This window comes from Lissotriton vulgaris, chromosome 4_1 (assembly GCF_964263255.1).
Source record: "Lissotriton vulgaris chromosome 4_1, aLisVul1.2, whole genome shotgun sequence".
NCBI classification, from domain to species: domain Eukaryota; kingdom Metazoa; phylum Chordata; class Amphibia; order Caudata; family Salamandridae; genus Lissotriton; species Lissotriton vulgaris.
In genome coordinates, this window is record NC_141691.1 from 1593565769 (window position 1) to 1593592502 (window position 26734).

A 26734-nucleotide genomic window follows, 5' to 3' on the forward strand; every position below is an offset into this window, starting at 1 on the left:
ATTAGAGACAGAAAGAGGGGGTGGAATGAACAGGCAGGCGCAACTACATATTCGGAAAAGGGGCAAGGGATAAACACAAAAAGGAAACATTAGAGAAAAAATGTAATTAAAAGTCACTGAAATAAAATACTTTTTTGTTATTACTGTTTATTGAGTTGTATTAGTTTTACAGAGATTCGATTCACACTCTGCAAAACTGATAAAACTCAAACAGTCATAAACAAAAAACTGGGGGGCGTGGCTTGGACGGCAATGGGGAAAGTTGCCCGAGTCCAGCGCTCCGCCACACCCTGGGATAAAGCGAGACTTACACATGCAAGCACCCCACAAACATAAAAAAGAACCACCCCAAAAGAAATCGGAATTGCCAGAGCAGTAGATGTGCTGAACGAGAGTCAACCGATTGGGGCTGGAGGATAGAAAATTAGGATTTCGGAGGTAGCGGACACGAAGACTGTGCGATCCCCCAAGATGGCTCCCGGGACCCGTGGTCTGGGCGATGCGGTGGTGTGAGAGCTAAGGCGCCGATGGAGGCAGGATCACAAAACCGCTAACCGATGGTCAGTGCAAGTCTACTAAGGCGATACTCCTGCGCAATCGTGTCCGGCAAGGAGCAATTAGAACAAACTTAAGTGCGCTTAAGGCAACACTCATGGGGACACTCATAGAGATCAAAGCCAAACAGAATAAGAAAGCTAAGGCACACTTAGAGCAACTAGAGAAGGACATCAAAGGCCTAGAAACATCCCACATAAAGGACACCAATAACCATAACACCCTAAAAGAGTCGATGGGAAAAAATACGAATACAAGATACTGAGTGAGTGGGCTGGTCGGTGGATAAACAAATACAAACAAATTAACCTGTGCGAGGCAAACAAAGCAGGGAAAATCCTAGCCTCTTACCGGAAGCATAAACAAAGACAGCACACCGTCTCATCCATCACGGATTCAGCACACAATAACACGCACACCCATCACAAAGATATCCTGCATACATTCATTGAGTTCTATCAGGAGCTATACAAAAGGGACGAGACACTAGACCAGGAAGGGTGTTCCGAATACCTGGACAGACTAAACCTTCCCAAGATATCGAGCACCAGAGCACAGGCACTAAGGTAGGGAGATAAATACATCCGAAATAGAGCAGGCGATTAAATCCCTTAAGGATAACAAGGCGCCGGGCCCAGATGGATACACGGCCTCCTTTTACAAAAGCTTTCGCACACTTCTAATCCCAACTATGAAAAAAGTCTTTAACCACTGCGAGTCTGCAGGAACGGGGACTAAATAAATGGCAGAAGCGAACATAATAGTTATCCCCAAAGAAGGCAAGGACGCACTGCGACCCTAAACCTACAGGCCCATCTTTCTCATTAACATAGATTGTAAAATCTATGCCAAAATACTAGCCACAAGGCTTAATAAGGTACTCCCTCAACTGATAAGCAATGCACAGGTAGGCTTCATGAAGAAGTGTACGTCCCATGACAACACAAGACTCCTGTGCCACGTTCTGGAACAGTCAGCTAAGTTCGACAGAGTGTCCTGGCCCTTCCTAGAGCATTGTATGAGGGTGTATAACCTGTGTGATATCTACACGAAAAAAGTGATGGCAATATATACAAATCCCAGGGCACAGATAGCTATCAATGGAGCAGTCTCTGACCAATTCAACCTTTAACGAGGGACCAGACAGGGATGCCCCCTGTCCCAGGCGTTGTCCCTACTGGCGCTAGAACCCCTGATCAGAGACATTGTAGCCAAAAGAGATATGTAAAGAATCACCATCAATAAAACCACAGCCAAGCTTGCAGCGTATGCGGACGGCATTCTCTTAATCACAGAGAACCCAAAAACCTCTATTGCTGCTCTCATGAACAGAACACCATAGGCAACTACTCTGCCCTATCAGGCTACAAACTAGACCGAGAAAAGTCAGAGTGTATGCCACTAAACGTACACACCACCAGTGAAGCAATCGACAGCTCAGGATTAGTGTGCCAACCCAGGTTCATCAAGTACCTAGGGATCCAGTTCAGCAAGAGCCTCAAAACCACTCTCGACCATAAGGAGAAACTAACCCTAGAAAAGATAAAAAGGCTCCTGGAATCCTGGTCTCCCAAATTCATAACGTGGTGGGGGAGGATAGACACAATAAAGATGATCACCCCGGTGATCAATTACCTGGCAGGAATGCTCCCCCTTACACTCGCAGACGATTTCCACCTTAAAGCGGTCAGACTGATAAATAAATTCCTATGGCAAGGCAAAAAACCAAGGATAAGCCTGAAAAAACTAAAACTAGATAAGAAACTAGGAGTCCTGAACCTGGAAGATTTTAGAACATTTCAAATGGCATTTATAGGGAGACAGGTAATGTACTGGATCCTGCCGAACCAGGATTACACTCCGGTCTGGCTCAAGATAGAGAGGGTAGGTTAGGGAAACAAGGGTACCCCGTTAAATGAACCAGGGGTTCAATATTTATGAGAGAGACAGTGGTTCAGAGGAGGCCTAATTAGGTCCAGTAACACAAGGTTAAATATTATTTTGTCTAATGAATAAATCGCTTGGGAAGCAGCATTCATAGGGCAAAATGTATATATTTAATCACAGTAATATGCAGATTAGTATTTACACAAATACGTTCAGGAGCTCACATAAGTGACAAGGATGCGTAACGTGACTCAGTGAAAGTGACAGTATACGAAATATCAGACAGATAGAAAAGGAAATCCCAAACAATATGTACAATTGGGGGGATTTTCAACAGGGGGGCGACGACGTTTCGATCTTTAGTTATTTTAGATCATCTTCAGGACAGGGTGAGCGTTCTGAAACTAGATTAAGAGATGAGCATATATTAGCGCTGTACCCTACTGGACAGTCAGTTAGTTTAATAGTTGAATACAGTGCCAATGTGCTCCCAGTGCTTAGTCATATATAAATATTAATGTTGATTGCAGTAGTCAACCCATGCAGCGTTTTGGGAGGCAATGAATGCATGCGGGGGTGATGACGCATGAATACGAGCCACAAATAGCTCTAGTAGGAGTTCAATGACATTAGAGTATATACCATTAGTCAATACTGAAATGTTACACCGTGACAAATGCGTTATTAAGTTATAAAGTATATGACAGTATGGCTACCATCTGGAAGAGGAGCTAGGGAACGCGGGGGTGCTAGCGCCACTACTTACTGGTTAGGGAGTAATGTGATTTTAGTCTTGGTCTTGTTTGGGGGAGGGTTGGTCTCCACGTAGTCTATTTGGAGGAGATCTGTGGTGAACAGAACAGGGGTTACGCTTCCTGGGTCACAGTCAATCTAATCCGGTTATATAATAATAAGGAAGTATAGATGTCTTACTTCTCCAGTAGGTAAGTAGATCTTAACAACTGCAAAGATTGTCCATTCGTAAATCGTAGTTAAGAAGATTGGGATATCGTGCGTGCAAGCTTGGTCTAAGAAAAATAATAATAATGTATACACACGCCCATTGAACACTCAGTTTTAACCTCTTCAGCGCGGCGCAAATTTTCGCGCTGTGCTGAAGATTCGAAAAACGGGTGTGGTCATGACGGAACAGTTCCGTCATCAGCACAGCCTAACCAACGCTAGTGACGGAACCGTTCCGTCATAAGCATCGAAGGGGTTAACACTAAGGTACTAGCAGGAAATGGGCTGCTTACTTCACTCCTTTATTCAAGGCGAAGTCATGATGGTGGAGGAAAGGGACAGGAATTGCTATCTATGTCTACAAAAAACCACAAACAACAAAACAAATTACGGAATAAAGTAGCGTGACTGTAAGGCACGACTACATTAGTAAAGGAATTGCCGACTAAAACAGGGCATGTTCATAGTTCTCCCTATAGATCCCGGACTCTGGCCTCAGGTCTGGATCTGGAATATGATGACGCGTGTTACATGTTGAATAAGTTTGGTATTCAGTGTGGGGCCTTATTAATGAGGTGGCGGAGGGCGGGGCACTTACTGAATCTCCTTGTATGCAAGCCAGGAAGAGTGTCTCTCATCCTGCCGGCTGCCGTTAATGCTGAAAGCTGCGGACGCGGGGCTTGCTGTGCCTAGGTTTTTTAGGCTTCCGGGAGTGACGTATTTATTTATTATTTATTTATTTTAAGGTTTTATAGAGCGCAAACTTGACCCGTAGGGTATCAGAGCGCTTTCCAGGTTCATAGAGTAATACAGAAAAGACAGTTATCACAGAAGACCAGTACATTGGAGAGCTTTACAGAATCTAAGGGTCATATGGTAGGCAGGGTGTCAAAAGGGTACTGTGCAATGGAGGGAGGGGGTGCTGGGTACTAGAGGGAAGGGTGAAAACTGTACATCGGATCATTTTACAGATTAGAGGGTCATACAATTGGCAGGATATCGTAGGGGCGCTTTACATTAGGAGACGGAAAAAGAAAACTATACAACAGGGTAATTTACAGAGTCGAGGATCATACAATAGGCAGGATATCACATGGGCACTAAGTCTCTCGTGGCTGTGGAGCGGGTTTAGCCAAGGAATTTACCCATAAGGAAGGATTTGGCCTCTTTTTTGAAGCGTGCCAGGAGGGGATTCTTCTGATGTCGATGGAAAGGAGTTCCATATTCTTGGAGCAGTCCGGGTGAAAGCCCGATTGTAGCTTTTTTTCTTAAAGCGTGCAGGCCGGAGTAGGAAGGCATTTGCCGATCGTGAGTTTCTGCTTCCTCCGGATATCACAAGCTTCTGTGCTAGATACGCCAGGGAGTTAGAGTGTAAGGCCTTGTGCATGATGCATGCCAGCTTGAGGTGAATCCTAGCCTAGAGGGGAAGCCAGTTCAACGCTTTCAGGTGAGGAGTGATGTGATCGAATTTTCTAGAACCTGTAAGTAATCTGGCGGCTGCATTGAGGCAGGCTTTTAAGGGTGCCAGAGAGACCTTGGGTAAACCGGAGAGAGTGGAGTAACCATATTCCAGCCGAGAGCTAACTAATGATTGGACTGCAAGTTTTAGGTCGGGAGCAGCTGGAAAGGGTTTCAGTTTCCATAGGTAGCTCAGGTGGAATCTGGCAGATTTGGCCATTGAGTTGATGTGGTCTTGCATGTTTAGGTTGTAATCCAAGGTAATTCCCAGCGATTTGGCCGAGTCCACAATGGTCTGGGGACAATTTAAGGCTGTGATAGCTTTGATCCATGTCAGAGTTGCTCTTGGGCGGGGAGATTAGAAGGAACTCCGTTTTATTAGCATTGAGTTTGAGTTGGTTGGAGTAGAGCCATCGAACGGTCAGCTTCAGGGCCTGATTGAAGGTGAGGATCTCAGCAAGAGATGAGATTTTTATGTATAACTGAATGTCATCAGCGTACATAAGGAAAGAAATATTTGCAGTGCGAAGGACTTCGGCATGGGGTTCTAAATAGAGATTAAAAAGGGTGGAGGACAACGTTGATCCTTGAAGGACTCCCATCGTGACCACGGCGGGGGCGGAAAGTTCGCCATTGATTAGGAATCTCTGAGATCGGTTTTGGAGGTAGGAACTAAACCAATCGAGGACTGTGCAATCTAATCCCATCCTAAATTTGAGGCGTTTGAGTAGCATCTCGTGGTTGACAGTATCAAAGGCCAAGGATAGATCAAGGAGGATTAGGAGACAGGTTTGGTCTTGGTCAAGGGCTTGAAGAGCATCATCGACAATGTGGAGCATGGTGGTTTCAGTGCTATGTCCCGGTCGGAAGCCGGATTGGCAGCCATCAAGTAGATGGAAGTTGTTGATGTGGTGACTTGGCTAAAGTGCTGGAAAAGTGTGTTCAAATACAGCTAAGAGAGGAATGTTGGAAATTGGTCTAAAGTTATCTGGGGAGGCTGGGTCCAGCGACGCCTTTTTCAGAATGGGGAGGACTTGTCCAGCTTTCAGCGGGGTCTGGATTGATCCCTGCCGGAGAGAGGCGTTGATTATCGCAGACCAGCAAGGAATAATGGATTTGGCAGCGGTCGCAGGACAGTTAGAGGGGAGCGGGTCGTTGAAATGGTTGTTCGGGTTCAAGGTGGAAAGGATATTTGCGACAGTCTTCATCGTAGGATGAGAATTCGGACCAGTGCGCTAGATTCTTGGGTGAGGTCAGTGTCGGTAGGGATTGAGGAGGCGGAAGGTCAAGGTTCGGTGGGGGGAGTGAGGCAGCCTTGAGTTCGGTACCTAAGGTTTTGATTTTGTTTGCGAAAAACGAGGAGAAATCCTCGGAGGAGATGAGAGACTTGGGGTTTTCTTTCGCTGTTTTGGACAGTTTGTTCGATTGGAGGTTGATCATATCAAAGAGTTTGCGTGGCCTGTTCTGGGCCTTTCCTAGTTCCGCTCTAAAAAACTGTTTTTGTTGTAAGCATTTCTTGTCTGGCGATGGGTGCTGTCTCCAGATTCTTTTGGCTTGTCGGAGGGATCTCCTCTCGTCGTTGAGGAAACCAGTGAACCATGGGTTTCTATCTTTGACTTGAGTTATTTTTAGTTTAAGAGGGGCTAGGTCATCCAAAATGTTCAACATCGTAACAGAGTAGTGATTATTGAGGGCATTGACCGATGTGATCTGGGGAGTGGGGGGGGGTCGGATTTGCAGCGGGTCTCAAGTTCATTGAGGTCTAGGTTTTTGGTGTCTCTGACCCAGCGTTTTGGGAGCACAGGTTGTGGAGCCCATGTCTTGAGGGTGGGGGGTAGAAGGAAGGCGATGGCATGGTGGTCTGACCAGTCACAGGGGTCAGTGGATATTAACTTGACGGATTTCTCCTTAGAGATGATCCAGTCTAGAGTGGCCCCTTTCGAGTGGGTTGGGAGTGGGCAAGCTTGGGTCAGGGCTAGATCGGTCATGAGATCTTTAATGGCGTTGACATGAGGATCCTTAAGGTCGTTCCAGTGCAGGTTGAAGTCACTGAGGAAGATGTCTTTGGTGTTGGGGGAGTTCTTAGCCATGATAATTTCCATGAGGTAGTCAGTGAATTGATCATTATTGCCTGGTGGGTGGTAAAAAGTGTGCAGGTTGCATAGGTGTGTGGTGTTACTGCAGAGTGAGAGGGCTAGATATTCGCAGGAATCAGTGGCATCCATTAGAAGCTCTGTGACAAGGAGGTTTGAGCGATAGATGCAGGTGATTCCGCCACCTTTTTAGTTAAGTGGTGTGTCTAGTTTGGCAATGCTAAAATTGGTGGTGGACTAGGAGGTCGAGGCATGGGGATGATGCATAATTAAGCCATGATTCAGTTAGGATGGCTAGGTCAGTGTTATTGTTCAGAATGAGAGCAGCAACATCTGTGGCATGCTTTATTGCAGAGCAGCAGTTGATTAAGAGACCCGTCACACCAGGGAGGGAGGTGGTAGCGGGAGTCTGGGCAGACATGGGTACAGGTGCAAGATTGCTTCTGACCGCCCTTCTATTACGGAGGGGGGGCGATCTGTGTGGGTCGATAGCGACTGTGCAGATGGGGTGTGCGGAACTCGCGCCTGGTGGACAGGGAGAGATAGGGGCTGCATTGAAGTCCTTGAGAATATCCTGGATTTCCTTTTCAGTGAGGACTAGGGAATTGGTTGTGACGAGGCAAAAGTTGTAGGAACGGGCGAGGTCAAGGATTTCCTCCTCAGATAGACAGCTAGTGTGCTTGCAAGGGCGACGATGCCTTAAGGATGTCGGTAGCGGGCGTTTGTGAAGCTCTGGGATGGGAGAGGGAGACAGCGGAGGCATGAGGTTTGCGAAGGAGAGTTTGGCGAGGTGGAGGAGGTATGTTAGGTCGAGGATGGAGGAGTGGAAGCTCTGAATTATTTTGGAGGCTCTGGAGTGCAGAGAGTGGATATATGTGGAGGGGGGGTTAGAGGGTTAGGGTGGATTGTGCTAGGAGTCATGGTGGATTGAGTGGTAGGGTGGTTTGTGCTAGGAGTCATGGAAGGGGTGGTTTGAGTGTTAGCGGGGCAGGCTTGACCTGTCACAGAAAAAGTCGCTGAGGACGTGGTGGTCTTAGAGTCCGAATGGGGAGCATGGCGGGAGGGGACCAAGGGTCCAGGGTTTATTTCTTTCGGGGGGTTGTAGGAAGACTGATGGGGTTGAGGTGTGCTGTGAAGGAAACAGTGGATTCCGAGGGAGGAGCATGGAGGGGAAATCACGGGTCTCTGGTCCATGGCGATAGGGAGGTTGATAGGAGTAGTGAGGGGATTAGTGTGTCCTATATTAGGCAGGGGGGGACGGGTTACCGTCAGGCCGGATGTTGGTCGGCGTCCCAGTGTCATGCACATGGTTTCGGAGAGTGGTATAAAGATCTGAAAATTTCTTGAGGCTCTTTGTTGAGGCTTAAATCCGTACAATGCCGCTTTTGTAGAGGGTGATGGTGAGGTCAGCTCGTAGGGTTGCTGAGGGCCCTATTGAGAGCTTAGTGCCGTAGGGAATGTTCCTGGAAAAGCGTACATTAAGGAATAAAGCAAAGGTATTGCGCCAGGCGGGGATTCTTCTGGAGTAGAAAATGAGGTCATTGATGATGGTCCGCACAAAAACGTATGTCGGAGATCAGTGCCTCAGGATGGTTTTTCAGGGTGAGTTGTTTGAAGGCTTTTGTGGCGGTTTTTGAGAGATTTGGGGGGGTAGACCAGGATGTAAGCGTTTGTCCCTGAGGCAGTCAGACCCGGGCCCATCATGTTGGCTTGGGATGGGCACATCCGTGAGAACCCGGATCAGTGAGCAATAGTTTTTATGGCCATAATCGTTAGGATAGTGGTGCTTGAAGGGGATACAAGATTGTCATGGTTGATTGTTGTGGGTTAATACAGACAGTCAGTGCCATTTCAAGATGGCCGCCCCAGATTGTAAGGATGGGTAGTCCTCTTTCTGTTTCTGTTGACTAGGGTTGTGCAGTCCTCTTTCTGTTGCTACAGACTGGGTTTATGCAGTCCTCTTTCTGTTACAGCTGGTTGAGGACAAGCCTGATTGGGGTCCAGTTAAGGGACCTTGTTGGTTTGAAAAAGCAGTCCTCTTTATGTGGTTGATGTCCAGGGGCTGCCATTTTGAGGTTTGAGGTTTGCTTGTTTCAACAGGAAACTCGGATCAGCAAAGAAGTTCGCTTTCTAGCCTCGCGGCCATTTTGATGTTTAAGGTTTGGTGGTTTAAGCAAGAACTCGAATCAGAATGAAATATACTTTCCAGCCTCGCAGCCACAGAGCTGCACGAGGCAAATAAATGGATCAGCAACTGCTCGATGACAAAAAGTCTGCAACATGCACCCAGATGACTGCAGTAGCTGCACAATGTAGAGTGGCAGCACAAGCAAATGAGCACTGATGGGTGCTCGAGTGGCGCAAGTCAGCCGTTTAACTTCTCCTTTCATGCCTCGCAGCCGGATCATTGTGGCGAGAAGCTGGGGGCGCGGACAATCAGTTCCCCTGGACCACAGCCGAAGCTGTGAAGTTGGTGGCTGCAGTGGGGGGAGGTCCGTGAAGAAGGACGTGAGCACCCGGACGTCGGCAGCAGTGCCCCAAGAGTGGGCGAAGAACGGGAGAAGGGGGGTCGGGAAAAGGTCTGGAGCAATGAAGTGGAAGGCAGGAAGCCCCCGGTCTAAGGATGCTGGGAGAAGGCCTAGGAGAGGTGCAGGTCGGGCTGGTAGTTGAACCTCTGGTCGGCGCAATCACAGTCACTGCTGTAGCGGGAGGGGGGCAGGGGGCCACCCTTACCTTGTTTCTCAAGGGTCGAATCGGACGGAGCCTAGGTCTCTTCTCCTTCCTGTAGTGCGACGCCGATTTCGGGACCACCTCGGGGGGACGGAGGCCCTGGCGGCTCGCATTGTGCTGAGTCGTTGAGCATATGTGGGTCCTTGCCTCGTCGGGGTGAGGGGGGGGCGTGGGCGGCAGCCTCCGGTCGTGGAGTCCCTGCAGACCGGCTGATGGGTGGCGGGCCCGCAAGGACGAGCAGAGCGATTCCGAAAGGGATAGCGGGAGTCCTCAGGTTGAGGAGGGCAATTTGGCGAGTAAGCGACCCTCGAGAAGTCTGGAGCAAGGAAGCTCGAAAAAACCTCGCAGTGAGTGTCCGTGGATTCCAGGCGCGAAGTTGCGGAGGTAAGGAGACAATCACCTGGTTGAAAGGATTGTTCGTTGGGCTCGATGAGCGAGGTTTATCAGGGATTTACGCGGATTGCGATCCCTTACCCCAGGAGCACTCTGGAAGAGCTCCTTCTGCATCGGCCATTTTACATTTCTTACATTACAGATCGCGCATGCGCAGACGGTCCTAATAGTGGGATGGATAACCTGGTTACTGCTCATATGCGCTCGAGGGGCAACTATTGTCAAAATTGTGCATATGTAACAGTGTACAATTACAGTTTTACTGACATTTATCAATGAGCGAACAGTACAATACAGTAATTGCATTCAATTCAACATGGCGCATTTTTGGGGATAGATCCAGACAAAAAGGAATTTATACCTAAACAGAAAGGAATTTTGGAGGTTGCGTATCAAAAATTCTGGCATCATAACAATTGGCATGATTAGTAATGAAAGGACATTAACAAAGAGTCATTTTGATAGAGGCTGACATACATTTGCATAAGGGTACACATGAATAGTCATTTTTCGCAGCTGGGTGACGTATATTTATAGGGTTAAGATGGGTTAGTGTTTAAGGGTGTTGGGGTATTTTAAGGAGTAAGGGTGGGTTATGATTATGGGGTGCAGGGGTATTTAAAGGGAGCAGGGTGGGATTAGCACACAATATGAGACATGGCAAGGAGGGCGGAAAGCACCACACGCCCCCAGCGTTTGTCATGCCCCCAGCCCACGCCCACAGCACAACGCAGACACGCCCACAAGGGACTACTTTGCTGGCACGGTTCTTTTACCTTTTAAATGTATATGGTGGGCGTCTGCATAGCCTATGTCCTTCTGCACAACTGCCCTTTCCAATGCTGTATTGGGTGTTGTGATTGGTGCTGTGGTTCCTGAAATTACCCGCCTCAAAGGTTTGGGCTCTCTCTTTATTATATTAGTATGGATATGATGTCAGATTTAGAAATGTCAGCAAAATTTACAGAACATCATTATTTACAGGGTTCATCGAATTATGAAGAAATGTATTGTTGCTTCAATCATTTTGGGCATCATTATTTGCATAAATCTGATAATCCTAGAAATGTGTTCAGTTATAATCAGTGGGAACATTGTCTGACTCCACCTAAAAGGCAGTTCGAAAACATTTTATGAGAAATTCCCGTACTTCTCAGGGTTTAATGTCACTGATCCAGAAACATTTTATTTTAAAATTATGAATAAGACAGGAATGAAAAACATGTTGACAAATACTAAACTGATTTATTCAGAAAAGTTTTATGAAAAAATGTCTACATTTGGTTTTGAATTTTGGAAAAACAACATTGAGACAAAAACTGTTTGGGGGTACAAAAGATTGGCAGGTACAAGGTTTAGAATCATTATTCAGAGCCTGCATGATCCCAGAACAAATAATGTTCCTGAATGATACCATTCAACAAACAACCTGTCTTGGCCTAGCCAAGATAAAAGATTTAAACAACCCGCTTATACCAAAGCCTATGCCTGATAGAAATAACACAACAGATGAGGAGTTAGACGTGTCCTATATTTTAAAACAAAACAGAACAAATCCTGATTGGAGAAAATGGTTGATCTGCCCCACAGACACTAATAACTGTCAAGATAGATTCCTGAACAAAATACAGGGGTTCAAACAGAATAGGCCAGACCCAAGATATTCCCAGAGACATCATCCAGGGATAATTACAACATACAGTGTAGGAAAACTATGCCTCGAATGGCTACAGAAATCCACACTACCCGAAATTAGGCAACACTTCACTTTACTTAAAGAAGGTGCTGACTTGCGAGATTTCTTACTGGGACCTCGCAAATAGCATCATAAAACGTTTCATATACGCCGGTATATACGCAGCTTAAAACGAAGCTTGGAAAGTAACACAAATTGAAACTGCTGAAAAAATACGAGAAATTGATCGTATTCATTTGGAAAAATCACTCTGTAGAGGACAATGGGTTAACGACTCTGTCCTCCAGAATTTATTCACTGGACAGGATTGTATCATCTGCTATTGGTATAATAGAACAGGATATGCTAATGTTACAACATGGCCAATCCCAATTACGTTCTATTGTACATTTAGGCTGGACGTTACAAAATTTGCATTCAGGCAACGTGCCATGGCGTCTAATCAACACAACGTCATTATTTTCTATGTTTAACCTTACTGATAAACAAATCTCTTTGGCACAAAGAGGGGCAGACTATACGGTGCTGAGCATTGAAAATTTAGAAAAACTACCATTGACAATGTCTGAAGGACCGGTCATTGAATGGATAATACATGGCACCATTACAATCCCGATAACAACTTTTCAGTTTCAATACTGCCAAAAGTATATACCAGCAGGCCTGAATGAAAGGTTGGGTAAAGGATACATCAAGTCAACCTGGAATTTGCCTTATACACATAGATGTTGGAGTGGAGGCAAGAAAGAAGTATTTCTTAGTGGTAACAACTGTAAAAAATCACTAAGCAGTACACTTCTGTGTCAAGGAATTAACTTGCATGGAGCCTGCAAAGGTTCTCAAAATAACCTTTCATGTCACCTGCACAGCACCCCTGCTACACAGATAGAGCCTTTTTTCAGACAGCTTTCCAACGGCAGCTACGTTCTATTAAGTGACCACAGCTGTTGTGGCATGGTGCCAGGAAAACCCTATCTCGTGGGCGTTACATTCATGGTCACTTGTTGTATGCAAGTATTGTATCCAAACAGCAAACCAGACATGGAGGCGGCAATATGGACTTCTTTGAATATCTCTTCTATTCGAATTGATACTTTAAACAGAATGAAGTAAGTCTATTCTTTTACAAACAACTGTGCCTTTAACCTCGTCTAGAGAAACGTATGATCTGCAAGTTGCAAGGACAGCAGCAGAGATACATGCGAGATATATTATCAACAAATTGCCCCGTACATTTCATAGAAATGTTAAGTCAAATCTTAAACATGTCAGATACCAGTGGCATCGCACATGTATTCAAGACAATTTTTTTGGGACTGCTAGCACCCTTTGAAGCAGTTCTTGGCATCTTCCCGAATTTTGTGCATTCTGTGTTCAACGGCCTGCCTCTCAACTTGGGACTTGTAGCAGGAATCTTATTTTTGTTCCTTCTGCTCCGATATGGCAAGTCAAGTCACAGACAAAACTCTACAATGGAAGACACGATCCTAGCAATGCAATATCGAGAGCGGATCACTAAAGTCCTCGGCTTGGCTCGGCTAAGAGACCTGAATACTACCTGGTTTCTTTCATTCAGACCAATCTTGTAAGATTGCATCCTACCTGTTCTACGATGCTTGCTTTGCGGAGAAGAATGCGTGTTAGACCTCTGTCTCACACTCCCATCAGCAGTACCTATGGATGTCGATACTTTGCTTGGTTCGGTAACGGCTCATGCAACGTGTTGTCCCCAGCGGCTACCCATTCTGATGACGGCATTCGTTGAGACCTCACCATTACGATTAGGTGGCGGTGAGGTACAAGATGAAAGCGGCACACAGGTACAACCTTCCGTGACATTGCTGATCTAAACATGGATGATGGCAATGCATCGCACATATGCACTATTTACACTTTTTCGGATTTGGCCCAACTTTCACCTACTGTTGTAGACTAATTTTTCATTTTTCACCAGCCTATCTGAGTTAATGTTCTCTCCTAACAACGAGAATAATTTTTGAAATAGCAAGCACACAGCGTTCCCTGAACTTTGAATTCGCCCTTCAGTTTTGATAAACAGAACTTCTAAAAAACATTGGAACTATTTTTCTTCCCGAAAGCCAAATTATTTTTTCTCCAGTTCCCAAAATATTTACCCTTTTTTTTGGCACCTGATACTCTGCTTAAAGTAGAACTATTCTTAGAGAACAAGATTTCTATTTTTAAAATATCTAGAGACAATATTTTGACTTAGCCTCTAGCACATGTACAGTCTTGTATAAATATGTGATGAAATGGTCTCGACCTTCTCTTCTGTATTAAGAGCCATTTCATAAATGTACATTTTGTGATTCATTCAGTCAACATTCTAAATGTACAAAATATGCATTTTCTGAATGACACCACTACTTACTAAAAGCGTACAGTATTATACTCATTTTTCGTGTATATACCATTTCAAATGCTAACTATGTATTTTGGGGTGGGCTGAAAAACACATGCATCGTTATACGTTTAGTATTGCTTAGTATTTAGTAATGATGGACATTATACGTGGAGTGGGTGTTGTGAATGTATCTAGGACCCTAATTAGATATTTCCGATTCATGCCCTTATGTGGTTATAACAAATCATATCCTTATAAAGGCATAAGAATCATATCCATATTAAGTCATAGCCAATGTAGTCCAAATAGGGCAAGGCTACTCCCATAGACTCCTAGAAAGTACAACGCGTTCTTAATCAAACCAAGCCTCCAGCAGCCCGGGAATTCCCCCTGCTTCTGTTTTGATTTGTCCTAGAACTCCTGAGAGTCCTGAAAGAACTGCCAGTTCTTTGTGACGTCTTATGTCTAACCTTACGTCAAACTCAGCATCTTCCAGGTATAAATATACCAGCATCTGCCTTAAGCAACGCACAGTGGTTTAGAGCAGATCGGCTATCTACTTGCCCGACGCCCTGCTGATAGGAGTGCCAAAGGAAGCCGACCCTCCCTGCTGACGCACTGAGAGATTATAACAAGAAACAATGTCCCACTAGGTATCAATAACAAAGACAATTCACATTTTTTGCATACAGTACGTATTGCAAGAAAGGAACACCAGGGAGTCTCAATACATTTTGTGAGAAGGTTGTTAATCACCAATTGCATTAACCACGGGAAGCACAGTTAAAGGCAGCACTGTACATGAAAACCATCATGAAGCAACCCAAATAGCACTTGGTGAAAATGGTGATGACGCAGTGATAGTGACGACGCAAGTGAAAGTGAAAAACAGCGTGGTCGGCGCAAAGTGATAAAAACAATCAATTAAAGGCTTTCACATTAAATATATACAAGTGGACAAGTTCAATTTGAAATGGTGATAAGCCTATTGGTAGTGCGCCGTGAAATCGCGCTGTTGTTGTCGACGGCGTTTCGATCCTCTATGATTCGGGATCCTCTTCAGGACAGGGTTGGCGTTGAATTGGGGTGCTGGAAATTCGGTCCATCAACTGGATCCAGGGGTCAGTCCTTCACAAGGTAATGGTTCCGGAGCCTCGTATGTATTTAACGAGTGTAGTCTCAGGTAACTGTAGGGCGCCTGAGTCGCTGGAAGATGAGAGTGAAGGGATCACGCTGGGCGATTAATAATTCCTCCGTTTAAGTGGAGTGCCTGGGTCAGTCGGGCAGTGGCTGCCGGTTCAATCTCGGCGGTAGACGCACTGAGAGAGACGCTGTCTTTTCTCCTGCCGAGAAATCCAGCTCCAGTGTTTTCCGGTCACCCTTGCGGGTTTCTGGGAGATCGAGTCCTGAGAGAGAGATACAAGACCTCCTTTATTCTATACCCAAGGTACGGAGCTGATTAGACCCATAGAGAATTCTTGATTCAGATTCTTGGCAAAAAACTGTAACTCATCTACTCCTTCCCACGTACTAGGCTTAGGTTAGGTACACTGGGGTAGGCGTATCTTAGAAACACCAGCTGAGTACGTTTAGTCATTATTTTATCATTGTATGCATTTTATCCATTTAAGTATCTTATGGCTCAGAAACCATATAAATGCTTTTACAGTATTATTTCATAATACTCCTTTTACTGTACGCACTTTACTTTATGACAAGTATTGCAATTGTGGCAATTAATTTCTCTTGCATGAGAAAGAAGACTGCTCAATAAATAACCCTTTTATTGAAAACGCCTGTCTCTCTATTTCTCTGCATTTCTGGTGAAACGAAGCATGCACGATTGACTGAGTAAAATAGCTATCTATTGTTTCCGCGACTCTGGAGATATTCCTTATTGCAGGGGGAACAAAGTTGTCATGTGATATGGTTGTCAGAAGCTAATCCCTTCTTGTCTATTCAGGAAAGCTAAACACCTTCTTGTTTACTCAAGAAAGTTTCTAGTGACCTCTGAGCTAGCTGGCACACACAATTAAGTCTAACATATTCAATAGAGACCTAGTCGACCTCAGTCCTACGTCTAAACTATCGTTTATGTTCTTCCAATGCGCAGAGTCTATTGGGAATATAGGAACTACACTACACTACTGTGGTGGTGTTGAGGCACAAATTTTTCAAAATGGCGCAAAAGCTAGAGGAGGATGTCGACAAGTACATCACAGCGCTAAGGAAATTGGTAGCTGAATGCAAATTTGAAAATTTCAGTGAGCAGTTGGTTCGTGACCAATTCATATGCAAATGTCTAGACAAAACTATTAGGCAAAAATGACTCTCGCTAGAAAATCCATCTCTTGATGAGTCCATTCATATAGCTAAGAGCATAGAAACATCTCAGTCATCTATTAAGGAACTGGATAATAAAAGCACTGAAATGATTAATCCTGTACGCCTCACGAATTTCAAGAAAAAGAAAGATTTTCAACAGAACAATTTTTTCAAGAGAACCGACATCTGTTTCAGGTGTGGGTATCCCTCAAACACAGAAAATAGGAGACCTTGCCCCGCTAGAAACGCTGTACGTCGCAGCTGTGGCAAGATGGGTCACTTTGACAAGTGTGTCAAACGTATAAAAGAAACAAAGTCCATGTAAGCTGTATTAAAGACTCAAGCGATAGCGACAATGAGGATACCTTGAGTGAGTTGAAAGACATGGTGCTTGTGGTGAACGATGGAAGTGTGAAGAGTGGAGATCCTAATGACTGTGTTGATCCGTATGTGGACTCTGGTGCACGTATCACAATGATTACTGAGTCACTTTTCAGAGAAAAATGGGGGAAAAGACCCCTACAACCACCAGACCGTGAACCGGTGTCCTATGAAGGACGAAAGATACAACTTCTTGGGTATTTTGAAGATGTAATGGTTTTCAAGAACAGGCATATACATGGAAAAATATACGTGGCTGTCCATGGACTGAACATTTTAGGTTGGTTCCACCAAGGCTTGTTTGGTATGATGTTATGCCCAGGTGCAAGAGAACAAGTTTTGGCTATCCGTGACTCCACACATGTAGAAGAATTGCTCAACAAATACCCAAAAGTATTTTCAGGAGAGTTAGGTCGCATTAAAGGATTCAGACACAAAATAAAGGTAAGGGAGGATGCTGTGCCAGTCAAACATAAGATCAGAAGCATACCCTTCAGTATTAGAGAAGACCTAGAAAAAGAACTTTTGTCCATGCATAAAAGAGGGGTAATTGAACCCATTGAGTCCTCGGACTGGTCTTCGTCCTTAGTTGTCGCGAGAAAAAAAAATAATGGACTGAGAGTCTGCATTGACTTGCGCAGTCTGAATAAAGTGATTTGGGTGGACTCACATCCCTTACCAAATATAACTGAAATGCTGGGTGTGGTAGCAGGGGCAAAAGTCTTCTCTAAACTGGATTTAGCCTCTGCCTACCACCAGATAGAACTCGAGTCTCGCCATTTCACCGCTTTCAACTCTCCCTCTGGGATGTTCCAATTCTGTCGCTTGCCGTTTGGTCTGGCTTCGGCAGCTTCTGTCTTCCAAAGAGTTATGGTCAACTTACTCAAAGGCATTAAAAACATAGCAATGTTTCTGGATGATGTCCTCTTATTTGCGAAGGATCAAAATAAACATGATGTGGTTCTTGACAAGATTCTCTCTATTTTTCAAGAGTATGGTGTTGTTTTTAAACGTGACAAATGTGTATTTTCCAAAGACAAGGTAGAATATCTGGGGCACACCATTTCAAGTGCGGGGGTCACGCCCAAGCCTAGTCTTGTCCAGGCAATCTTGGATGCCTCCGCTCCAAAAGACAAAGCTGGAATTAAATCTCTGCTTGGTTTGACGGAGTTCCATGCACGCGTCATCCAAGACTACGCCACAAAAATTCGTCCCATTTCGAGATTGTTGAGGATAAAAGTGAATTTGTATGGGACAATGACTGCGAACAAGCGTTCACTTGGCTCAAAGAACAACTGAGTGCAGTAAAAGCTTTGAAACCGTATGTGTCAGATGTACCTTGTCGATGCCAGCAGCTATGGGTTAGGGGCAGTTTTGACACAAGATGTGGGACTTCAGGAAAATACCATTGGTTTTGCTTCCAGGGTACTGAGGGAAGCTGAAACAAATTATTCTGTGATTGAAAAAGAACTTCTTGCATGTTGGTGGGGCATTGAAAAATTCAAGAATTATCTTTGGGGGCGAAAATTCACTCTACAAACAGACCACAAACCTTTGGTAGCTATTTTGGGCAATACCAACAACAGGAATGCTACACCTCGTATTGCCCGTCTTGCATCGAAGCTGTTACAATTCAACTTTGAAGTAACTCACATTGCTGGGGGGAAGAATGTGAGAGCGGATGCTCTGTCACGCCTGCCTCCTACCACCAGTCAAACCGTGCAAGGTGACGACGATATTGACTATGATGAAAAAGAGGATTGTATTATAGCTTGAGTGGAGGTTATGAATGTATGTTCAGTGGGGCAAGAAATGTGGAATGCTGCGATGGCCAACGATGGTGTGTTAAATAATGTAAAAAAGTACATAATCCAGGGGTGGCCAAGGGAAAGGAACGTGCATGTGGACATGCAGCCTTTTGTAAAAATATGCGATGAGCTATCTATAGAGGATGGTCTAGTGTAAAGATCAGAAAAACTTATACCTCCTGAAAGTGTTAGGCCCACCTTACTGGAGAAAGCTCATGAAGGACACTTAGGGGTCACTCTTACCAAACGTAGGGTTAGAGAGTACTTTTGGTGGCCACAGATGGACAAGGATGTTGAGGCTATGGTGCAGGAGTGTACCATTTGCGCTAGTAGCAACAAGAGTCTCCATACATCCAATCCTCCCCTCACTCCCATACCTCTCCCTGAAGCTCCTTGTGAGAAATTAGGTATTGATGTTTTAGGGCCTTTTCATTCTCTACCTCATCAGTGTAAATTTGCCATTGTAATGACAGACTATTACTCCAAGTGGTCGCAGGTTAAGTTTGTATCCAAAGTGGACTCTAAAGAGATTATTGACTTCATGAGAGAAGGTTTTCCCTTATCCATCGTTTCTGACAATGGTGTGCATTTTGTGTCTGCTGATGTGGAAGAGTTCCTTAAAGAATCTGCCATAACCCACCTTAGAACCTCTCTTTACCACCCCCAAACCAATGGTTGGGTCGAGAGGCTAAATAGTGCAATTGGTGAATGTGTCAAGTGGGCTATCGTGCTCAACAAAGCTGTCCCCTCGTCTGTAAGAGCAATGCTGTGGTTCTACAAGACCACCCCTCATTCATCTACAGGAGTATCTCCCTTCGAACTTCTGAGAGTAGGAAGCCATGTACAGAGTTTAGATCTGCATGGATGTCTAAATGGTTTAGGTCCAATACCACTTCACAAGAACTACCGTATTTTCCGGTGTATAAGACGACTTTTTAACCCCTTAAAATGTTCTGGAAAGTCAGGGGTCGTCTTATACGCCGGATACTAAATTTGAAGGAACGTTTTCATGCGTTTTTACATAGCGCGGACTACACCCGAAGGTGTCAGACTGCTTCTCGATTACATAAAAATGGGCTGATGTGAGCAACAATAACAATGGACAAATTACAAAAGCATACATTAAGTTACATGGATCAAAAGTGACAATAGCGAGCAACCAAAATACATGAGGTAGCAATCGGTACATTCCTGGAGAAAAAGTGATAAGTGTGCAGGTTACAAAAGCATACAAAGCATACAAAGTATGAGCCAAAATAAAATACATTCTCAAAATGGCTATGCAGGACTGCGTTGGACTGCACTGGAAGTGGGGGTAGTCTTATACGGCGAGTATAGCATGAAACCTACATTTTATTAAGCAAAGTAGGGGGTCGTCTTATACGCCGGGTCGTCTTATACGCCGGAAAATACGGTAGATGAAAAGGTCAGATGCAAGGTTGAAAATGTTCAACCAAAACAGAAAAAATAATTTGATGACAGGAAGTGAGTCATTTGCAGGGAGATTGTGGCAGGTGACTGTGAAAATAAAGAATCAGGAGTTTGTTAGAAAAGGTGATTCAAAGTTCAGTAAACCCATGATTGTTGACAAAGAGTGTGGCAGTGCGGTCCGTGTCAATGGACGCCACTGGTGGAACTTGAACAAAGTTGTAAAAATTAAAGATGTTGTGGATTGTATGCACAATTCTACTGAGGAATGTGATGTGCCTCTCAATTCTGTTCCTAGAGACCGCAGTGTTCATGATTCATGTCATTCACCCTCCGTGTTGAGGAGGAGCACAAGAGTGGTCAGGACGCCGATTAGGTACCGGCGTTAGTTCCTTTTTTCTTCTCCTTTCCTTTCTTCGCTCTTCTCTCTCTCTCTCTCACCTTCCTTGCTTCTCTTCCTTTCTCTCACCCTCTTGTTTCCCGTTTTCCTTCCCTCCTTTCTTTCCCTTTCTGTTTTTCCCCTTTTCTGTAGGATAGGAGATATATGTAGTAGGCTTCCCCACCGTGCGCTGTCTTGTGCGCGTGGGTTCTGTTAATCCCTGTCTCGTGCTGCCTGTTGGCCCTGATGACGTTACTGTGACCGTTGGCTGACTGTTGTTGCCGGCCATTTTACGCTGTGCCAGCCTTCTCGCCAGTGGCATTGGTGGGAGCTCAATAAAGTTATTTGTTGATAATTCACCTCTGCCTCCGAGTCGTTACAGAAACACCATTTGTTTCTGCTGTTTCTTATCAAGACCAAGTGGAAGGAGGATTTTCATTCCATTGCCTCCAGTTTGTTATGAAGTTGGCTACGCCTGGAGGAATTAGTTTGGGTAGTATGTTATACAATCGACTCTGAAGATCCCAACAAAATCTCATAATCTGTGTTTACTATAGATAGTCCTACAAGAACCATAGGAACCAGGCCTCACAGCTTTCAAGAGAACTAATTTTGATGTAGCATCTCCTGGCAATTGATCTGCAGTTCTCTTTGCTGTATAGTTGTTGGTAGTAGCAGATGAATCTACTTCTTACCTTATTTCGAGTCTTTCAGGTCCTTGAATTCATGTTGTACAATTGCTTACACTTGCTGCCAAGTGAGTTGTCTGGTATTTCTACATTACATTACTACCTCGCTTATAATACGTCTCCTTCATAATACTTCTAACACATACAGTTGAATGCACATTCTGCTTTTCCCCAGTTCCAATAGTCTAACAAGGTCTCTTATTGCTTTGACTTTCCGTCCAATGCACTGTGATTATGTTTTTGTGCGCTCTATTTGTAGTTCCCTCTGTTTTTTCAGCCTCACTGCCTCTACTATCTACTGCCTGTACCCGAATTACTATTGTAAGTGTATCCAATCTCACAGATGTGGACACTGTACTAGAAATCAGAGCAAATGATGGATCTTTAAGCAGGTAGTCGTTGAGTTTCCATCCCATGTTGCTACCACTAATGCTCCCTAAACCCCTCTAGTGTTCTAGCGCAGGGCTGTGATCTGATAGTGAAATAAAATGGTCCTTGTTCTGCTTTCCACAGTGCTCCCAGCAGGCATTTGAGTTATATGATATAATCAGCGCACCTATGACTTATGGGTCAGTGAGTAAACAAAAGCTTGAGGCACAAGGATATTCACATACTCCTCCACATGGCAATAACATATGTGGCTATGTAGGGCAAGCTAGGCAGCTTAATGTGAATACAAATATCTTCCCTCCAATCTGCTATGCATTAAACCGACAATCATACCACTCCTATCACAGAACTCTGTGTGCCCTTTGGAGACATCAACATTGATCTTACCACCACCTACCTCACCAACGGTCCTCACAACATTTGAAACAGAGCCCATCTGTTGTGCCTTCTTCTACATATTGAGGGTTTTGACAATCTAGTAGTCAGCGAAAGCTTAACATTTAAATGTTTAAACACACTGGGTATGGGTCACAACAAAACCACGAGGGTAGGCTGGGCGATCTACCTCCCATGAGCTCATCTATAGAAATCAAAAACCTTTATTAAGCAACTTGGGAATATTGGTAATAAAAGTTCTGCTTGAAAAGTATCCATTCTTTTCTTAGACCCCCCCCCCCCCCCCACCATTCTCCTCACTAACACAACAATGCATCAGGAGGCAGACTTGTTCAACTGTCTGAAGCACTAATCTGTGCCAAGAGTCCTCATTAGACATAGCTTTTCCTCAATGAGAATTCGAGATAAAATCTGAAATGACACCAGAACAATAATAAACTTCAACAACTATCTCCTTGACTACGCAAACCACTTCAGTATCCCAAACACAGTGTCTAGCACGTTTCCATCAACGCCAACTCTATTTGTTAATCATTCACAGCCCTTAGACAAGGAACACAATTGCTCAGGTTTCAAATTATTAAGCTGGAATGTGGCCGGTATGGTGCGTAACCTTGAGAATCCTAAATGGTATAAGTTATCAACAAACATCAGATATGTTTATTCCAGGACACTTGGGCTTTAACCCCTCTGTACACACCTGGTTATTAGAAGGAAGGGGCTTGGGCAGTCTATAGTATCCACCTTGCTCCATATACATCATTGAGCTGCAAGATCACAGTCATCACCAATAATCACCCCGAGTAATCACCCCGACATTCAAACCCTGCTCTTAACTTATCCCTCCGACCTACAATTTGCACTTTTTAATGCATATTTCAGAAGGGTCCCTCGAGGAGAAATTGTAAAAGTACTCTTGACCTTCGGGCAAACACTAATTGCTCAGATCTAAGATCGCGCTGTAACCCGACGTTAATCATTGCAGGGGATTTCAATACCTAGTTTGGCAGCTGCAAAGCGAAAGAGGATGAAGACAAGGCATGGGGAATCCCTCCCTCAAAAGAAAGCAACATGTGCCATCTCACAGCAACAGAGAAACAATTAGTCTTGTGGATACTATCACACAACCGACATGTACAGTAATAAAGATTTTAATCAGACATGCCCAGGCGACCAACCTTTAACAGCTACTCTACAATTACAATAGGTTACGTCCTTCTGTCCAAATTTCACTGAGATAGAATGCATGATATGCACATAGAATCACTGCTAGAAAGCGACCATGATGCACGTGTGCTTCCCTTCTCCCCTGAAACCTATTCCCATTCCATCCCCCAGCACCATTAATTGCAAAGGCCTTTAGGCTGCACTGCTCCGTCCGAGGTTTAAATGGCATGGTCTGACAGGATTACTTCCGATGTCCCATGTGATTTTCACTAGACATTAATGGAGTGGACGAGTATGTGAAATCCTGCACATGTGAAGCTCCAGCTCTAGGTTGACCCAAGGTGGCAACAGTCTTGTTTTCCAATGACACTCGTGTTGTCTTAACCGCATCGCTGCATCGGTTATTTTTGCGCTGTGCAGCTTTTTTCTAAAAGCCGCGTTACATGACGAGCTCAGCTTGTCATCCGCACACGACCACCGTGGCTGATGACGAGCTGAGCTCGTCATCAGCAGCAAAGGGGTTAAAAACGCCGGCTGATCTTCAGAACATGTTAAATAGTTTTTGAAGACGTTTTTCCCCCCCAAGGGTTTTTCAACCAATAGATCAAAAATTACGCTAATGATGTTTCGACAACACAAGTGCAACAAGTACAACTGCAACTTAAATGTTTCTCCTCTTGACCAGGGCTCCTATTTTCATATTCGGGCATAAACTTTTAACAGAATGTGAGATGGAGACAGCATCTCATTCATTTAGGAAACCAGATGGCCGAGTGCACTGGGTGCACCCTTTAGTTTGCTTTCAACAAAGGTGGCTACTTGATCCAACTTGCTTTGGAGGTGTACAAAGTACATGGCCAAAGAGCAGCACTGTGCGGTATGGAACTGTGGGGTTTCTCCAACATCCCTGATCTATTGCGCTGTGACCTTTGATTCGTGAAACAACTGCTGAAATTGTGCCACAGAACATCAACTCTACTTATGCTTCCCAACCTTGGCCTAATGACCATTGCGTCTATGGACAGGCTGAGACCTCCATTACACTGGGCAAGACTGTGGTACACCCCAGTGCTGAAGGTTTTTAGGGAGATACTGAATAAGTCCTATGCCTTGTTGGCAGTGGTTCTTTGGGTTGCCTCAGGCCCACATAGATGAAGCTGTCTTCGCTACCTCTCTCCGAACTGCGGTGTTCCCATTAATCCATCACAGCTGAGGTTTCACAATATGGTCAAAGGAATATAAATGCAATTACAATTGGTCACAAGATCTACAAGCGGCTCTTCAACTAGGAGCTTTACCTTACGGAAATCAGAGCTCAAATCTTTTAGGAATGCCTAGACTCAATCTATCCAGCAGATACAAGATCACTCTACCTCAAAATAATTTATGGTATTCTTCCTATGAACTACCAGTCAGCCCTAGCTACTGTCCAACATTGTACGGCATGTGCCAAAGCCGTTGAGGACAAGGGGGGGGGGGGGGGGGGGGGGGGGGCGGCTCAGAAGTGACAGAGCGGGACGCATCCACATATAAGCACCATCTCATGTATTAACATTTGTTCCTTTCTTTCTGTGCCTTCAAAGGTGGATTCTTTGCTCCACTCTTCTTTTCTCAGTTTTCAACAATTTTCCAAATTCAATATCAGTGTGCAAGTGAAACAAGTCCCCACCTATGACTACAGGGCTCAAATCATGCCATGACTGTACGAAACCAATGTAGGTGACAGAACCGCATATGGCGTGCGTTTGGTGTTTGGGCTCGCTGCACAACTCCAAGTTATGAGAGTGTGCCCTCGTGCTTCAGACGATGATCCATGGCTGTAAAGTTGAAACTGTACATCCCCAACATAGAAAGAAGTCACAGACCTTGCACAAGTCCTGCTTCTGCTCCAAGTTGAGGGAGTGGACAGATCTTCTAAGCAGTTGAAATCCTCCGGTAAGACGAAGTCCAAATCAAAAAGGACATATAAGAAAGTGATCATTGAAAACAATGGGGTAAACCCAATAAATCAATAGGACCTGGGTAATTGTATATATATATAGAAAAAGTGGTCCTAGACACAATTTTTTAAACAATGCAAATGATATGGGTATTAATTATTCACAATCCACAAAAAGTCAGACTTAATCTGAACAAACAAACACATGGAGATGTATGATTAGCTAATTCAGCTATAAATGCAATGAACCCAACACAACAGTATCAAGACAAGTTATACTGCAGTTTATTTACATATTTATAAAATTTGAACGAAAGGAAAAGAGGAAAGTTGGTGCTCAAGTGATGAGAAGAAAAAGCTGTAAGCAAAGATTTAGGATGGTTCAGTGCAACAAAGAAAATATTTTTACATTGCACATATAAAGCCTACCCATACACAATGTATATACACTATTATACAGGGGGACAGGGAGGGACTGGTATAGGCTTTAAGAAATTAAAAAATGGGGGATCGTCGACGTTTAAAAAAAACATCGACGATCCCCCATTTTTTAATTTCTTAAAGCCTATACCAGTCCCTCCCTGTCCCCCTGTATAATAGTGTATATATATTGTGTATGGGTAGACTTTATATGTGCAATGTAAAAATATTTTCTTTGTTGCACTGAACCATCCTAAATCTTTGCTTACAGCTTTTTCTTCTCATCACTTGAGCACCAACTTTCCTCTTTTCCTTTCGTTCAAATTTTATAAATAAGTAAATAAACTGCAGTATAACTTGTCTTGATACTGTTGTGTTGGGTTCATTGCATTTATAGCTGAATTAGCTAATCATACATCTCCATGTGTTTGTTTGTTCAGATTAAGTCTGACTTTTTGTGGATTGTGAATAATTAATACCCATATCATTTGCATTGTTTTAAAAATTGTGTCTAGGACCACTTTTTCTATATATATATATATAAGAAAGTGAAGCAGGATTCAACCTAATCCCACCTCTCTTTCTAAGGAGAAATCGCAAGGGCATCTAGGTGCCAACCGGTCTTGCTCCCGATCACTAATTGAGGATCCAATTCCACAATTGGTCCTGATGTGCCCAGAGTTTTCTGGGCCAATAGTGATGTTGGAGCAGGTCAAGGTTTTTAAAGGAGGCATGCGGCAAATGTTTGGCAACCTTCTGGCTCTCTCTGATACACTTCCGGTTCCAAAGATCTGTAAAGGCTTTCAGTCAGCTTACTGCCAGCAGATAAGTCACTGTCACTGTATAAGGCCCTATAGCTGGTCTCGGGTTCAGCAGCAACTTCTGTGCTGACATCCATTCCCGCTGTAAGACCTACACCAGTCCCGGTTTCATTGGTGCAGATCCCAATGATGCAGGCACTGAAGGGGAAGCTGGTACCAACTCTATTGTCCGATCTTGACGCAGATTCCATTTCATCCCTGACTGAGGTCCGACACAGCTGGTTACTGTAAAGCCTGACTTAGACACTATATATTGGAGATTCCACGGAGCCCCCACAGAGGCTCCATCAACTTTTTGGTTCTGATGAAATGACGCAGTGATGATAGGGATTTACCTCCCTGTTATGATCATAGTTTATACAGGGATTTACAGAAGGCCAGAGAGCAGGATCCTTCCCTGATACAGGGTCGATGTGCTATTTCGACATGCTGCTGAGGTCCTGGACCTACG

The 26734-nt window shown here is 44.3% G+C and overlaps 1 protein-coding gene across 1 annotated transcript in view; it reads right to left on the bottom strand.

Annotated features, from left to right (window-relative positions):
* Positions 1-26734, bottom strand: part of ARFGEF1 (ARF guanine nucleotide exchange factor 1) — a 1029389-nt gene that overhangs the window by 745527 nt on the left and 257128 nt on the right. The gene's annotated exons all lie outside the window — the stretch shown is intronic.